The sequence below is a fragment of the Bufo bufo genome, chromosome 2 (genome assembly GCF_905171765.1).
Source record: "Bufo bufo chromosome 2, aBufBuf1.1, whole genome shotgun sequence".
Classification (NCBI taxonomy): domain Eukaryota; kingdom Metazoa; phylum Chordata; class Amphibia; order Anura; family Bufonidae; genus Bufo; species Bufo bufo.
In genome coordinates, this window is record NC_053390.1 from 250,335,634 (window position 1) to 250,352,966 (window position 17,333).

General features: G+C 38.7%; 1 long non-coding RNA gene across 1 annotated transcript; it reads right to left on the bottom strand.

Moving 5' to 3' along the window:
* Nucleotides 1-333: 333 nt before the first annotated feature.
* Nucleotides 334-15,256, bottom strand: LOC120991419. The gene is made up of 3 exons (XR_005776667.1): nucleotides 15,246-15,256; nucleotides 6,349-6,351; nucleotides 334-499 (listed from the first exon to the last, which is right to left on the bottom strand). It is a non-coding gene; the product is annotated as an uncharacterized LOC120991419 (long non-coding RNA).
* Nucleotides 15,257-17,333: the final 2,077 nt, after the last annotated feature.

Genomic DNA, 17,333 nt, shown 5'->3' on the forward strand with positions numbered 1-17,333 from the left:
AATTATTATCACCTGATAAACAAGCATTTGCATTTTTACCACCTTTTTTTGAGCATTCATACAAACTTAAGTTTCCGTGATTCTTGGTCCATGTAAAAGGGTGGTTTATTCTGCTACCATGGCCATCTCAATATAACTTCGGCATGGTTTCAGCTCATAGTTGACCTAAGTTGCAGTCTACAGGTGCTCTCAATAAATTCGAATTTCATCGAAAAGTAAATTTATTTCAGTAATTCAATTCATAAAGTGAAACTAATATTAAATAGATTCATTACACACAAAGTGATCTTGCCTGACCTAAACCCCCTAGAGAATATATGAGGTATAAGACCCTAGACCCAACAATGCAGACGTGCTGAAGGCTGCTATCAAAGCAACCTGGGTTTCCATAACACCTCAGCAGTGCCACAGGCTGATCGTCTCCATGCCACACCGCATTGATGCAGTAGTTCATTCAAAAGGAGCCCTGACCAAGTATTGAGTGCATATACTGTACATGCTTTTCAGTAGGCCAGCATTTCTGTATCAAAAATCATTTTTTAATTGGTCTTATATAATATTCTAATTTTCAGACTTTTGGTTTTAATTAGCTGTAAGCGATATTCATGAACATTTTTTTAAAAATTAACGCTCGAAAGAGATCACTCTGTGTGTTACAGTGTAGTTCACTGTGTCACGGGCTGCCGTACGTACTTGCTTTAGTAGCTCTCTGGCTTACTGGCTGCAGTGGATTCCGCGTAGGCTGGTTTCTATGACCTACGTGTAGTTGTGGCAGCCTGTGTGTGAACTACTCCTTATGTATGCATGCTCCCCTTATCTCGTTTCTGATGGGGTTAATGGTCTGGTCTGGGTGTGTCTGCTAGGTGTCAGATGACCTTGTTATCCTGCTCTTTATATACCTGTGAGCTGTGGGTTTGGGGTCAGTCTGTCTCCAGCTTTGTTGGGTGCAGGAGCTGTGCACCTGACCTGGGGATTTTCCATCTGACCTGTGTTGTCACGTAGGTCACTTTGTCTTGTGGTGCAGCTGTTCGTCTGCCCATGGACTTACTCCGCATGGGGAACGGGCACCTGCTAGTCCGGTGCTGTGTCTTGTGGTGCAGCTGTTTGTCCGCCCATGGATTAATTCCACATGGAGAACAGGCATCTGCTAGTCCGAGTCTATTCCTTCAGTGAGAGGGCTCCTCGGTTCTCTGGAGAGAAAACAAATAGTCTATGTGTGCAGCCCTACATGTGACCGCCATGTGGTGTTCTGCATGGGATCCAGACATCTGCTTGTGTTCTGGTTCCTGTTTTCTTGTCTGATCTATGTCCTATGCGGTTTTGGGTTCCAGTTCTTGCACCATCAGTCTCTGCAGGTAAGTAGCCAAGTGCACCGCGACCATCCTGGAGGTGCGACCAGTGAGCCTCTGTTAAGTTAGGCTACTTTCACACTTGCGTTTAGTGCGGATCCGTCATGGATCTACACAGACAGATCCATTCAGATAATACAAATGTCTGCATCCGTTCAGAATGGATCAATTTGTATTATCTTTAACATTGCCATGATGGATCCATCTTGAACACCATTGAAAGTCAATGGGGGACGGATCGGTTTTCTATTGTGTCAGTGAAAACGGATTCATCCCCCTTGACTTACATTGTGTGTCAGGATGGATCTTTTTAGCTCAGTTTCGTCACCAAAATGCTGCAAGCAAGGTGTCAGCCTCCAAAGCAGAATGGAGACTGATAGGAGGCAAACTGATGCATTCTGAGCGGATCCTTTTCCATTCAGAATGCATTCGGGCAAAACTGATCTGTTTTGGACCGCTTGTGAGATCCCTGAACGGATCTCACAAACGGAAACCAAAACGCCAGTGTGAAAGTAGCCTTAATCCCCACCATCAGGGGCTCTGTGAAGAACGGGGCTCACTGAGTCACTGCCCTCTGGGTTTGGCGCCATGTCAAACCGGTGCACTTGGTCCAGTGGTATTACCTGCCACTGGTCCCATACCTGCTGATCCAGTTTACTGTCATGTCCTGATTCTGAGAATAAAGAATTCATGTTGGTCTTTGCCTTGTCTGATTGCTTGCCTGAGATATGTTGTAGGGGTCAGTAGGACCCTCACTAGAGCATGACACTGTGCGTAATGAATCTATATAATGTATGAGCTTCACTTTTTTTAAATTGTGTTATACCTCATTAACACGTCAGTGATTTCCATCAGTGATTGTGAGCCAAAACCAGGAGTGGCTCTAAACACAGAACAGGTGCAGATCTTTCCCTTATACCTTACCCTGTGTCCTGGTTTTGGCTCACAATCACTGATTGAAATCACTGACCAAGACACTGACGTGTGAATGAAGCTTTACTGAAATAAATTAACTTGTCAATGATTTAAAAAAAAAAATTGAGATGCACTTTTATACTTGAATATGGCTGAATATCTGTCATTTCCACCTAATAAAGATTAAGAGCTATGCTTACTACAGCCTGTTCTGAACTGTTATAATGTATAGAATTTACCCAAAAGCAGGGGAAAGATATCATAGGAAATGAGAACTGGCATACTGTAATTTCTGATCAAATCTGCATGACTTTCTATCAGCAGTTTTCCTTTCAGTGACTTATGGGAATATGGCAATGTATTGTTCTGCCTAGTCTGTACTATTATGCGCTAATCTATGGTATGTCAGGAAATAAATACAGTTAAATCTCTTTAAGACAACCAACCAAAACTGCATTGAAAAGTGGTCCTCTGGTAGGTGATCTTCAATATCCAGTGTGTGTAATATATGATGGAACTAAAAACCTATGACAAGAGTTCAGGTCTGGATAAGGGGTGGTCTTTTGGAGAGATTTCAGTGTGAATGTGAACGTAAATATATAGTATCCTTTGGACCACTGTACCAATGGGCAATAGTTGTGCACTTCTTAAAGGGGTTTTCCAAGATTCTCATATTGATGACCTATCATCAGGATAAGGCATCAATATGAGATTGGTGGGGTATGACTCTTCCCCACCGCTTACTAAGCACAGCGCCATCCACTAGATAGTGGCTGACTTGGTATTGCCGCTTAGTCCCATTTATTTGAATGAGATTGAGCCGTGCCTAGGTCCCACGACCGATGAACCTGATGTCACTGGCCTATGAAGTGCCAAGGCGCTTACCAAAGGTCATGGCCTCTTCAATAGCTGATCGGCTGAGATACCAGGAGTCAGACCCCCACCAGTCTGATATTGATGACCTATCCTTTAAAGTTTTTTGGGGGGATTTTACTATTGATGACTTATCCTAAGGTGGTTGAATTTTGTGGTGACCGTTATGGCACATACCAGGTAGTATTTAGTGTTAGGTTCCCGTCTTACAGAGATCGCCTTGACGTTTGGCAGACGGGCCCAAATAATTTTGTACAAAATGTATTTGCCAAGAATCTCAAATTTACAAAATAAGCGTAGCATTAGCACCAGAATGTTTTCTATAACTATGGCATTGTTGTACTTTATTTGGTTTGCAGAGTGCTGCTTTATTTTATTTTTTTCGTTATCCTAAGGACAGGTCATCAGTATCAGATTGGCAGGGGTCCGACACCCAACACCACTGCCAAATCAGCTGTTTGAAGAGAAGGTCGCGCTGTGTGTGAGCGCAGCCTTCCCTTCATTGTTTACCTGCTCGGTGTCGACAATGCATCGGCGAACAGGTGTAATTACAAGCGTCTCATTGACTTCTATGGGGTGGCTCCTTCCTATACACTTGAAACAAATGGGACTGCTTGTAATTGCATCTGCTTGCCACTGTGATGTCAACGGGAAGCGGGTAAACAATGAAGAAAAGGCAGCGCTTGCACAACGCGTGGCCTTCTCTTTAACCAGCTGATCAACGGGGGTGTCGGACCCCTGCTGAACTGATATTGATTCCAATGAAAGAAGTCCCAGCAAGCGTTCTTGTCTTCAATATGTTGTACTCTTTATTACAACTACAAAATTAACAGAACACGTTTCGGCCCGTCCAGCCTTTCTCAACTGCAGTTGACATGGGTATTGCCCTTTCCCCGTGCAGCGTGAGCTGTTGGTTTTTTTCTTTCGAACAGATATTGATGACCTATCCTGAGGATAGGTCATCAATAGTAAAATCCCTTTAATCATAACAACAACAAAAAATCTGCAGAATCGAAGACTGCATGCAGTCTAATGATGGTAGTTTTTTTATTCCAGTTCTTAAAATGTTTTGTGTTAAATCGTGCAGTACCACACATGAAAGTTATACATGCGGTTTTCCATGTTGTGAAAAAATGCCACAAAACCACCACACCTAAAGCACTACAGCATGCTGGAATGTAAAGAAAAACACCACAAAACCATAGTGGAAGGTAATGGAGAGTGAATAGGAATACTATATATCTATATAAGTAGGCCATAGACATATTCTATACTGTGCTGTTGTTCATCTTCACAGTCACCTAGTGCCTTAGAATTTTACTGACTTTATCTATATTGTCTATTGTACACAGGTTCAAACCTCATCTTCAGAGAGGGAAGCAGAAGCAGGGGCGTACCTAGAGCATTTGGCACCCGGGGCGAACCCTTTGTTTGGCACCCCCCCCAAGAAAGTTAAGAAAACATGCACAAACTTTTTTCAATGTTTTCAATAATATTTATAAATAAAAATAAAACCCCTTAATAAAATAATAAACCTCTGCACACCCCCTTAACGAAATAAACCCATTAACCCCCCTTAATAAAACCCATTAACCACCCCTTAATAGACCCCTTAACCCTTCCTTAATAAAATAAAAACCTGCACCCCCTTAAACCCCAGTATAATAAACATTGGTGGCGCAGTGCGCCCCCCCTCCCTAGTATGATAAACATATAAACATTGGTGTGGTGGTGCAGTGCGCCCCCCCCAACACCCTAGTATAATAAACATTGGTGGCGCAGTGTGCCCCCCCCAACATAATAAACATTGGTGGCGCAGTGCGCCCCCCTCCCTAGTATAATAAACATATAAACATTGGTGGTGCAGTGCGCCCCCCCCCAACACCCCAGTATAATAAACATTGATGGCGCAGTGTGCCCCCCCCAACATAATAAACATTGGTGGGCAGTGCGCCCCCCCTCCCTAGCATAATAAACATATAAACATTGGTGGGCAGTGCGCCCCCCCTCCCTAGCATAATAAACATATAAACATTGGTGGTGCAGTGCGCCCCCCCCAACACCCCAGTATAATAAACATTGGTGGCACAGTGCGCCCCCCCCCCAACATAATAAACATTGGTGGGCAGTGCCAATGAGGGTTAAAAAAATAAATAAAAATTAACTCACCACCTCCAATTGATCGCGTAGCAGCCGGTCTCATGTACTTTTTCTTCAGGACGCAGGACCTGTGGTGATGTCACTGAGCTCATCACATGATACATCACATGATACATCACCATGGTAATGTACCATGTGATAGAGGCTGGAGCTCAGTGACGTCACCACAGGTCCTGAAGAAATTACAAGGAGACCGGCAGCAGCTACGCGATCAATTGGAGGAGGTGAGTTAATTTTTTATTTTTTAACCCTCATTGGCACTGCCCACTGCCCACCAATGTTTATTATACTGGGGGGGGGGCGCACTCAATGTTTATTATACTGGGGGGGGGCGCCACAATCAATGTTTATTATACTGGGGGGGGGGGGCACTCTGAAGATAACTGAGCTGTTAATACAAATACAGGAGGCGGGTGCCGGAATCAAATAGCGGCACCCGACCTCTGTGACAGGGAGCGGCACCTAAGTGGTTAACTGCAGCTGATCGCAGCTCCCTGTCATAGAGGTCGGGTGCCGGCTATTTGATTCCGGCACCCGCCTCCTGTATTTGTATTAACAGCTCAGTTATCTTTATTGGTGGCGCAGTGGCCACAGCCCCTCCCCCGGCCCTGTCCCTCTTCTTATTCGCCGCGGCGGCAGCAGCACAGGGGGAGGGAGAGACCATCTGGAGCCCTGCCCCTATCACAGTGCCACGCCTGGGCCGGCCCACTCGCCACATATTTTTTTTATTTTTTTTATTTTTTTATTTTTTTTTTATCCTCAGTCGCGGCTGGCACCCCCCTTGTGAGTGGCACCCGGGGCGGGCCGCCCCCCCCGCCCCCCCCCCTTGGTACGCCACTGAGCAGAAGGACAATGTCTTCTGTAATGTGATCAGCGTGTTTGGCTTAAAATATTGTACATACTGTAATGTATATAATGTAGTTCAAGAAAACAATTTTAATGTACATATTAAATAAATTCAGCAAACGTTAACTGTGCTTATTGATTTCTTTATTTTAACTCTGAGAACAGGATTCCGCCTTTGTCCTGTGATGTATATGCAGTTCTTCACATTCTGCAGGTGTATATACGGTATATACAAATAGGAATTAAGGTATAGTCAATGAGAACCATTGTGTGTATTCCTGTATAATATGAATCCATTATGCTTGGTCAAACAGAAAACTGCACAAACACATTAAAGAATTTCTCCTAGTGACTAAAGTAAATAGAGACCAATAAATGACAGGCTTGGCTAGAAATTCTGATATCTCTGTAAATGCAAGTGTATTGTTCTCAAAATGTTCTTTTTCCATTTGATTAATTAAACATTTATAATGAATTATTCTGTTTTATATGAATACAGACATGAACAATTAGTTATACACAACAGGGCTATTTCTTCAGGAAAAAAAATGATATCTAGAGAAAACTGCTTTATTGTACCAAGCTTCCACTAGTCAATAATCCTTTGTCAAATTTAAGGGGTTTTCCTGAACCCACCGTAATTACACATAACAACCCCGTAAGAGAATGTTTATAACAGTAGTGCAGCTTAATAAATTAGAATATCATCGACGTTAATGTATGTCAGTAATTAAATTCAAAAAGTGATTCTTTACATACAGGGTGATCTAATCAATTTCCATTTTAATGTTGATCATTATAGCTTACAGCTATCAAACCCCAAAAGTCAGTATCTCAAAAAATGAGAATATTGTGAAAAAGTTCAATATTGTAGACTCATGGTGTCACACTCTAATCCGCTAATCAACACCGAACACCTGCAAAGGTTTCCTAAGCCTTTAACCCCTTTGTGACCTCTGCAAAACACATGTACGGAAGAAGTCGGCACTTTAAAGACGGTGTGTGTGCAGTGGGCACCATAGCCACTGTGTTTCTGTCGTTCCAAACTGCAGAGACCCGCAGCGGATGTATACAATCAGCCATAAGGCTGATCGCATACATTTAACCCCTCAGATCCCGTGGTCAAATGTGACAATGGCAACTGAGCTGTCTGGAAGCGGGTGCTGAGCACTGCCATAACAGCGCTCCCCGTAATAGCTGGAAGTCTCAAGCAGGATCTGACAGCCATTACTAAAATATACCAATACAGGCCACCAGGTGGCGGCACTGTATTGGTATATTGTAAATGACGTGTTCCACAAAATAAAAATGCATAACCAATTAAAAAAAAATACACATCATGGTCATCGCCTCGTGCTAAAACGCCCATACGATGAAAATATAACAATATTAATCCCGAATATGGTAACGGAAAAAAATACAAAGGCCATTTCACTATTTTTTGTCACTAAATATTAATAATAATTCATAGTGATCAAAAAGTCAAACACACTTCAAAATGGTATCACTGAAAAGTACAGATCGCCCTGCAAAAAAATGGGCCCTCCACACAGCTCTGTACACATAACTACAAAAAAGTTATAGGGGTCAGAATATGGTGATGAAAAATTATTTTTGTCAAGGTTTTTATTTTTTTTCAGTGCTAAAACCCCCAAAAAACTATACAAGTGTGGCATTGTTCTAATTGTACGGACCTGAAGAATTAAGGTAATAAGTCAATTTTACTGCATAGTGAACGCCGTAAAAAAATAAAAATAAATCATCAAACTGGCAGAATTCCATTTTTTTTTTCAATTCCATCCCATTTGGATTTTTTTCCTGCTTTCCACTACATTATATGCAACTGTAAATGGTGCCATTGGTAAGTACAACTTATCCCGCAAAAAATAAGCCCTCTTAAGGTTATGTGAACGGAAAAATAAAAAAGTTATGACTCTGGTAAGGCAGGGAGTGAAAAAACAACAACGCAAAAACGATTTTCTAAGGGTTAAACCATCCCTTGGTCTGGTTCAGTAGGCTAATCATTGGGAAGACCACTGACTTAACAGTTTCCAAGTCAGAGTGCTGTATCCAAGCATATTAATGGACAGTTGAGTGGAAGGAAATAGTATGGTGGGAAAATGTACACAAGCAACAAGAATAAGCGCAGCCTTGAAAGGATTGTCAAGAAAAGGCCATCCAGAAATTTGGGGGAGATTCACAAGGAGTAGACTGCAGCTGGAGTCAGCGCGTTAAGAGCCACCATGCAGACGTATTCAGGACATGGTCTACAACTGTCACATTCCTTGTGTCCAACCAGAGACAATGTCATAAGCGTCTTACCTGGGCTAAGGAGAAAAAGGTCCAAAGTCCTGTTTTCACATGAGGTAAATTTAGCATTTAATTTGGAAGTCAAGATGCCAGAGTCTGGAGGAAGAGTGGAGAGGCACACAATCCGATTTGCTTGAGGTCCAGTGTGAAGTTTCCCCAGTCAGGGATGGTTTAAGGAGCCATGTTATCTGCTGGTGTTGGTCCACTGTGTTATGTCAAGTCCAAAGTAAGTGCAGCGATCTACCAGGAAATGTTAGAGCACTTAATGCTTCCCTCTGCTGACAAGCTTTATGGAGATACTAGAAATAGGATTGGATTGGCTCACCCTCCAATTTATACGGAATGGGTGCTCCCCCTAAAAGAAAGATATCCCCAATCTTCTAGGTAGGTAGATGAACTATATGGAGAAGAGGGGCACACCTCATATGATGATCAAATGGAACTGCAGCCAATGCGTTTAAACTATTTATTTGTTACAATAAAATAATATACGGTACCTAAATAGCATAAAATACGTTCACTAAAATACAATTAATACATAAATAACTATCTGTGTAAATTGAGAAAGCCAGTATAAATGTCACTGATATCCAATAAGATTGGTATATTTGATGGTGTTCAAGTTCAATTGCGCAATGGAAAATGCGCTATATCTCTCCTATTGTCGGGAAATAACTAGCAGCTATGGCTAGTATATTGCAATGTGATACAAAGTCTCGTATGTTACTTGCTGTTTGTTACAGCATATCAATTGATGCGATATAATGGCTTGGTGTGTATGAACACACTACTCACTGTTTGAAGCGGTATAATGTCCGGTCACTCGTGCTTGGCGTGGCGTCCCACGTGTTGCAGCACAAGAAGCCTCAGTTCCGGTCCGCTCTCAATATATGTGAGTAAGGTACTGTAGCAGGCAAAGAAACTGTCCGTTTTAGACGCCGGGGTATAAATGTTTTAACCCACTTGATTATCGGCGTTACTTTGGTGTCTGTTGGTTTAGACACAGATGGACTTGCATTTCTTCCTGATTGATATGTAGAAAGCGCTCCAGAAAAAACTTCAAATGTTGCGCAGATAATACGCTGCGGTTTCTTACTTGCTTTAGTTGAGACTTGTGCACCAGACGCGTTTCGGAGTTGGCAGTGACTCCTTCCTCAGTGGTCAAGTCTCATCTGTTATCCAAGGGTTTATATAGGGCTAAAGCCATCTGTTCATTATAATTAGTTTCATTTTCATGGGGTGGAACAGAAAATCTGGATTTAGGATTCCCGGCTATTTGACATTTAGTTATTCTATTGTTTGCACATAAATATATATCTATAGACATACTCTACATGTCTAAAATCCATAGGAATACATATATATGTATGTATACATGTATACAATAAAAATAAAAATGAAAATAAACGCATTGGCTGATAGTATGATGTTTAAATGCGGTTTTTCATGTGAACCAAGTCCTACAAACATCATAGTCAGATTTGATATAAGTTTAGTTTAAAATTACTTATTAATACAGGATGGTTTGTATAAAACATGTGGTTGATCTAGAATCGTCATATATTTTTAATAAAAATTTAATAAATTTAATATTATTTGTTTCTCAATCTGATGCGGTTTTTGTGCGTTTTGTCCCTATAGACACAAATCTGATCTTTTTTTGGGTGCATATATAATACAAAAATACAGACAAGATCAGATTTTTAGAAATACCGCTCTTCAAGATTTTAACATGATAAAAATGATAAAAGATTAAAAATTAAAAATGTGACCAACATATATGATGTATGAATAAAATTTATAGAATTGTCTAGTGGGTCATTCATTGATCAAGCTAGATGTCTATTCTATATTAATAATGATAAAATTCCACTGTTTGTTCAGCATCATATGTCCCATCTTTTGCTATTTGACCGTGTCTACATCCTTATTCATTATACCTCATAGGGATTGGTCTCCATATGTAGGCGTCTCCGGACAAACGGCATCATATATATGTATATATATTAGTTGTAAAGATATATGTTGCAATATAGAGTATAATTCATATGGGATTAAAATGGTGCTGAACAATACGTATGGAACTGATGAATAAAATATGGTAAAAGTAATAAAATAAGTTTGTGTAAAATATATGTATGCTTAAATACAATATAATTGAATAAGATATTAATATAATCATAATTAGTGTATCGATTTTATAATTGGCATTAATCGAAAATATATGAATTGTTTATATATATGTCTAATAATACGTGCAAGGTCAATACTCTATAAAAAACCAAAAACCTCCATTTCCGCGTTTAATCCTAGAGGGAGGATAGAATTGAACTCGAAAATTTTTTGGGATTCAATTCTAGACATGCGACTTATATGGTCTCCTCCTCTCCAGTGAATATTCACTTTTTCCAAGGCTGCAAAAGTCATTCCATGTGGATTTTGGTTATGTACCATTTTAAAATGGAGGGATAAGGTGTGTTTATCATAACCTTTTTTGATGTTGGAGATATGTTCAGCAATACGTTTTTTTAGTGTTCTTTTTGTTCTGCCCACATATTGTTTTCTGCATGGGCATTGAATGATATATATAACACTTTCTGTATTGCATGTCAAGAACTCTCTGATTTTATGAGTGTGAGTGTTGCTGGTGGATTTGACTTCAATGGTTTTTTTAGGGAATGAGGTGGATCTACATCCCATACATGCCCCACATCTATGAAAGCCTGTTAACCCTATCCATTTTTGGATTGATGATATATTTGGGGATTTATTAATAATTGTAGGTGCTACCAATAAGCCCAAATTGGGAGCCTTGGTGAAGGTGATTTGGGGTTTATTTGGTAGAGTATGACCTATTATTTTATCTTTGACAATATGGTGCCAATGTTTGTTGATTATATATCTAATCTTTTTATATTGGGAATTAAAAGGCAATATTAGTCTTACATTATCATCAGTCTTTGGGGTTTCTATTTTATCCGAAAAAAAGGAATTACGATCAAGTTTGCGCACTATTTCCAGGGAGGATTCCAATACTTGCAGTGGGTACTTTTTCTGCAAAAATTGATCCTTTAGTTTTATTGCTTCTGATTCAAAAATTTCTTCTTTTGAGCAATTTCTTTTAATCCGTCTAAATTGGCCTGATGGAATATTGACCAACCATTGTGGTAGATGGCAGCTATCATATAATATATAGCTGTTTTTAGACGTTGGTTTTTGATATGTGCTGCATACTAATTTTTCCTTTTCTATACAAATTTGCAAATCCAAAAATTCAACTGAGGAGGTACTTGTAATGGACGTAAAGTGCAAGTTCAGTGTGTTGTCATTAATATTTTCTAAAAAGAGATCAAGTGATATTTGATCACCCCTCCATATAAACAGCACGTCGTCTATATAACGATTCCAGAGCACCAGGTCTGTCCCCAGCCTTGGGACAATAATGTCCTGTTCCCACTGGGCCATAAAAAGGTTGGCATAGCTGGGGGCAAACCTGGTGCCCATGGCTGTACCCTGCACTTGAACGTAAAACTCTGTATTAAAATAAAAATAATTATGGTTCAATATAAATCGCACCGCCTCCGTTATATATTCTATCTGTTGAATAGGTAATTTTCCATCATGTATTAATTGTTCTTTCATAGCGTGGATGCCCTGATCATGATGGATTATAGTGTACAGAGACTGTACATCTAATGTACCTATAATCCATTTTGGATCCCATTTTATTTCTTCTATTATTTTAATTATTTGGGTCGTATCCTTAGTGTAGGATCTAATTTTTTTCACCACAGGTTGCAATAGTCTGTCTATGTATTGAGACAGATTCGCTGTTAGTGAATTTATACCCGAAATAATGGGTCGTCCTGGGGGGTCAGTATGGTTTTTATGCAGTTTTGGGATGCAATAAAAGACGGGTAGTCTTTGTTGGGTATTCAGTATATAATTATATTCCTCTTTTGTTAGAATTTCTTGTTGTAGACCTTTATTGCATAATTCTAATAATTCCAGATGATAATTTATTGTAGGGTCTGATTTTAGTTTTTTATATGTTTTGATATCCCCTAATTGCCTCTTACATTCGTTGTTGTATTTTTCTGCTTCTAAAATGACGATTGCCCCGCCTTTATCTGCGGGGCGTATCACTATGTTGTTGTCTTTCTGTAATTGTTTGACCGCATGTACCTCCATGATCAGGGCATCCACGCTATGAAAGAACAATTAATACATGATGGAAAATTACCTATTCAACAGATAGAATATATAACGGAGGCGGTGCGATTTATATTGAACCATAATTATTTTTATTTTAATACAGAGTTTTACGTTCAAGTGCAGGGTACAGCCATGGGCACCAGGTTTGCCCCCAGCTATGCCAACCTTTTTATGGCCCAGTGGGAACAGGACATTATTGTCCCAAGGCTGGGGACAGACCTGGTGCTCTGGAATCGTTATATAGACGACGTGCTGTTTATATGGAGGGGTGATCAAATATCACTTGATCTCTTTTTAGAAAATATTAATGACAACACACTGAACTTGCACTTTACGTCCATTACAAGTACCTCCTCAGTTGAATTTTTGGATTTGCAAATTTGTATAGAAAAGGAAAAATTAGTATGCAGCACATATCAAAAACCAACGTCTAAAAACAGCTATATATTATATGATAGCTGCCATCTACCACAATGGTTGGTCAATATTCCATCAGGCCAATTTAGACGGATTAAAAGAAATTGCTCAAAAGAAGAAATTTTTGAATCAGAAGCAATAAAACTAAAGGATCAATTTTTGCAGAAAAAGTACCCACTGCAAGTATTGGAATCCTCCCTGGAAATAGTGCGCAAACTTGATCGTAATTCCTTTTTTTCGGATAAAATAGAAACCCCAAAGACTGATGATAATGTAAGACTAATATTGCCTTTTAATTCCCAATATAAAAAGATTAGATATATAATCAACAAACATTGGCACCATATTGTCAAAGATAAAATAATAGGTCATACTCTACCAAATAAACCCCAAATCACCTTCACCAATGCTCCCAATTTGGGCTTATTGGTAGCACCTACAATTATTAATAAATCCCCAAATATATCATCAATCCAAAAATGGATAGGGTTAACAGGCTTTCATAGATGTGGGGCATGTATGGGATGTAGATCCACCTCATTCCCTAAAAAAACCATTGAAGTCAAATCCACCAGCAACACTCACACTCATAAAATCAGAGAGTTCTTGACATGCAATACAGAAAGTGTTATATATATCATTCAATGCCCATGCAGAAAACAATATGTGGGCAGAACAAAAAGAACACTGAAAAAACGTATTGCTGAACATATCTCCAACATCAAAAAAGGTTATGATAAACACACCTTATCCCTCCATTTTAAAATGGTACATAACCAAAATCCACATGGAATGACTTTTGCAGCCTTGGAAAAAGTGAATATTCACTGGAGAGGAGGAGACCATATAAGTCGCATGTCTAGAATTGAATCCCAAAAAATTTTCGAGTTCAATTCTATCCTCCCTCTAGGATTAAACGCGGAAATGGAGGTTTTTGTTTTTTTATAGAGTATTGACCTTGCACGTATTATTAGACATATATATAAACAATTCATATATTTTCAATTAATGCCAATTATAAAATCGATACACTAATTATGATTATATTAATATCTTATTCAATTATATTGTATTTAAGCATACATATATTTTACACAAACTTATTTTATTACTTTTACCATATTTTATTCATCAGTTCCATACGTATTGTTCAGCACCATTTTAATCCCATATGAATTATACTCTATATTGCAACATATATCTTTACAACTAATATATATACATATATATGATGCCGTTTGTCCGGAGACGCCTACATATGGAGATCAATCCCTATGAGGTATAATGAATAAGGATGTAGACACGGTCAAATAGCAAAAGATGGGACATATGATGCTGAACAAACAGTGGAATTTTATCATTATTAATATAGAATAGACATCTAGCTTGATCAATGAATGACCCACTAGACAATTCTATAAATTTTATTCATACATCATATATGTTGGTCACATTTTTAATTTTTAATCTTTTATCATTTTTATCATGTTAAAATCTTGAAGAGCGGTATTTCTAAAAATCTGATCTTGTCTGTATTTTTGTATTATATATGCACCCAAAAAAAGATCAGATTTGTGTCTATAGGGACAAAACGCACAAAAACCGCATCAGATTGAGAAACAAATAATATTAAATTTATTAAATTTTTATTAAAAATATATGACGATTCTAGATCAACCACATGTTTTATACAAACCATCCTGTATTAATAAGTAATTTTAAACTAAACTTATATCAAATCTGACTATGATGTTTGTAGGACTTGGTTCACATGAAAAACCGCATTTAAACATCATACTATCAGCCAATGCGTTTATTTTCATTTTTATTTTTATTTTTATTGTATACATGTATACATACATATATATGTATTCTTATGGATTTTAGACATGTAGAGTATGTCTATAGATATATATTTATGTGCAAACAATAGAATAACTAAATGTCAAATAGCCGGGAATCCTAAATCCAGATTTTCTGTTCCACCCCATGAAAATGAAACTAATTATAATGAACAGATGGCTTTAGCCCTATATAAACCCTTGGATAACAGATGAGACTTGACCACTGAGGAAGGAGTCACTGCCAACTCCGAAACGCGTCTGGTGCACAAGTCTCAACTAAAGCAAGTAAGAAACCGCAGCGTATTATCTGCGCAACATTTGAAGTTTTTTCTGGAGCGCTTTCTACATATCAATCAGGAAGAAATGCAAGTCCATCTGTGTCTAAACCAACAGACACCAAAGTAACGCCGATAATCAAGTGGGTTAAAACATTTATACCCCGGCGTCTAAAACGGACAGTTTCTTTGCCTGCTACAGTACCTTACTCACATATATTGAGAGCGGACCGGAACTGAGGCTTCTTGTGCTGCAACACGTGGGACGCCACGCCAAGCACGAGTGACAGGACATTATACCGCTTCAAACAGTGAGTAGTGTGTTCATACACACCAAGCCATTATATCGCATCAATTGATATGCTGTAACAAACAGCAAGTAACATACGAGACTTTGTATCACATTGCAATATACTAGCCATAGCTGCTAGTTATTTCCCGACAATAGGAGAGATATAGCGCATTTTCCATTGCGCAATTGAACTTGAACACCATCAAATATACCAATCTTATTGGATATCAGTGACATTTATACTGGCTTTCTCAATTTACACAGATAGTTATTTATGTATTAATTGTATTTTAGTGAACGTATTTTATGCTATTTAGGTACCGTATATTATTTTATTGTAACAAATAAATAGTTTAAACGCATTGGCTGCAGTTCCATTTGATCATCATATGAGGTGTGCCCCTCTTCTCCATATAGTTTATGGAGATACTGATTTCACTCTCCAGCAGGACTTGGCACCTGCCCATACTGCCAAAAATACCAATCAGTTTCTATAAGGAGGTAAGTTCTAGACTTGACTGCGGTAAGTCAATGGATATCTATTTTGACTTCTCCAAAGCATTTGACACTGTACCACATAAAAGGTTAGTATATAAAATGAGAATGCTCGGACTGGGAGAAAATGTCTGTATGTGGGTAAGTAACTGGCTCAGTGATAGAAAACAGAGGGTGGTTATTAACGGTACACACTCAGATTGGGTCATGCAAATTATGAGCCCCAACCAAATACTGAATGCATATACAGTGGTCCCTCAAGTTACAATATTGGTTCCAGGACAACCATTGTATGTTGAAACCATTGTAAGTTGAGTAATCGGTTCCAAAGCTCCAAAATGTCATCCAAGATAAGAGAAAATGAAGATTTAAGAAAAAAAAAAGCAGATAACTAAGAAACATAAAACAAGTCCTTGCATATAAGTCAGAAATAGGTGCTAAATAGCAACTAATTCAGCTATTTTGATTGGATCTGAGTCTGAGGCATTGTATGTTGAGTCTAGTTTCAACTTACTATGGGTCAGAAAAGACCATTGTATACTGAGGCCATTGTATCTTGAGGGACCACTGTATTGTACATTTCTTTCAATAGACAAACATTTCTGTATTAAAAATCTTTTTTTAACTGTTCTTATATAATATTCAAATTTTCTGAGATACTGACTTTTGGGGTTTCATTAGCCATACTCATCAACATTAGCCATACTAATCAACATTGAAAGAAATAAGCGCTTGAAATAGATCACTCTGTGTGTACTGAATCTACATAATATATGAGATTCACTTCATGAATTGAATTACTGAAGTAAATTAACTTTTTGATGATATTTAAATTTGTTGAGATGCACTAGTATACTTACCGTTACGAGGTTGTGTGGATCAACCTCTTGGGAATCTGGTTATGTGATGCTCCTCTTCGGAAAATTTACCAGGTGGTTTACGGTCTGGACTGTGGACTTCTGCTATGGAGGGGAGAAGAATAGTTTTGGCCCCATCCACAGCAGTAACTGGTTACACATTCCCTTGTACACACACCGAGCGCAGACCACTCCATATAGAAAATTACGATTCACTCACATCTGCATATGGACTCCATTAGGAGCCTCAGTTACAGATTACACAAAAAATGCAAGACAAAATAGCACTGCAAGCTGTGCCACAGACCTGGGTGCCACAGTGGTGATAACAGCAGACATCAGAGGGTTGGATTTTTTTTTAAATACCCTGTTAGGTAGCTTTTTGTTCATTTATATCTATGCTATTTATAAAGGAGGGTGATGATACAAAAGGAACCTCTTGTCCTATTTCCATGAATTACATATTATATGAACTACAGGATGTA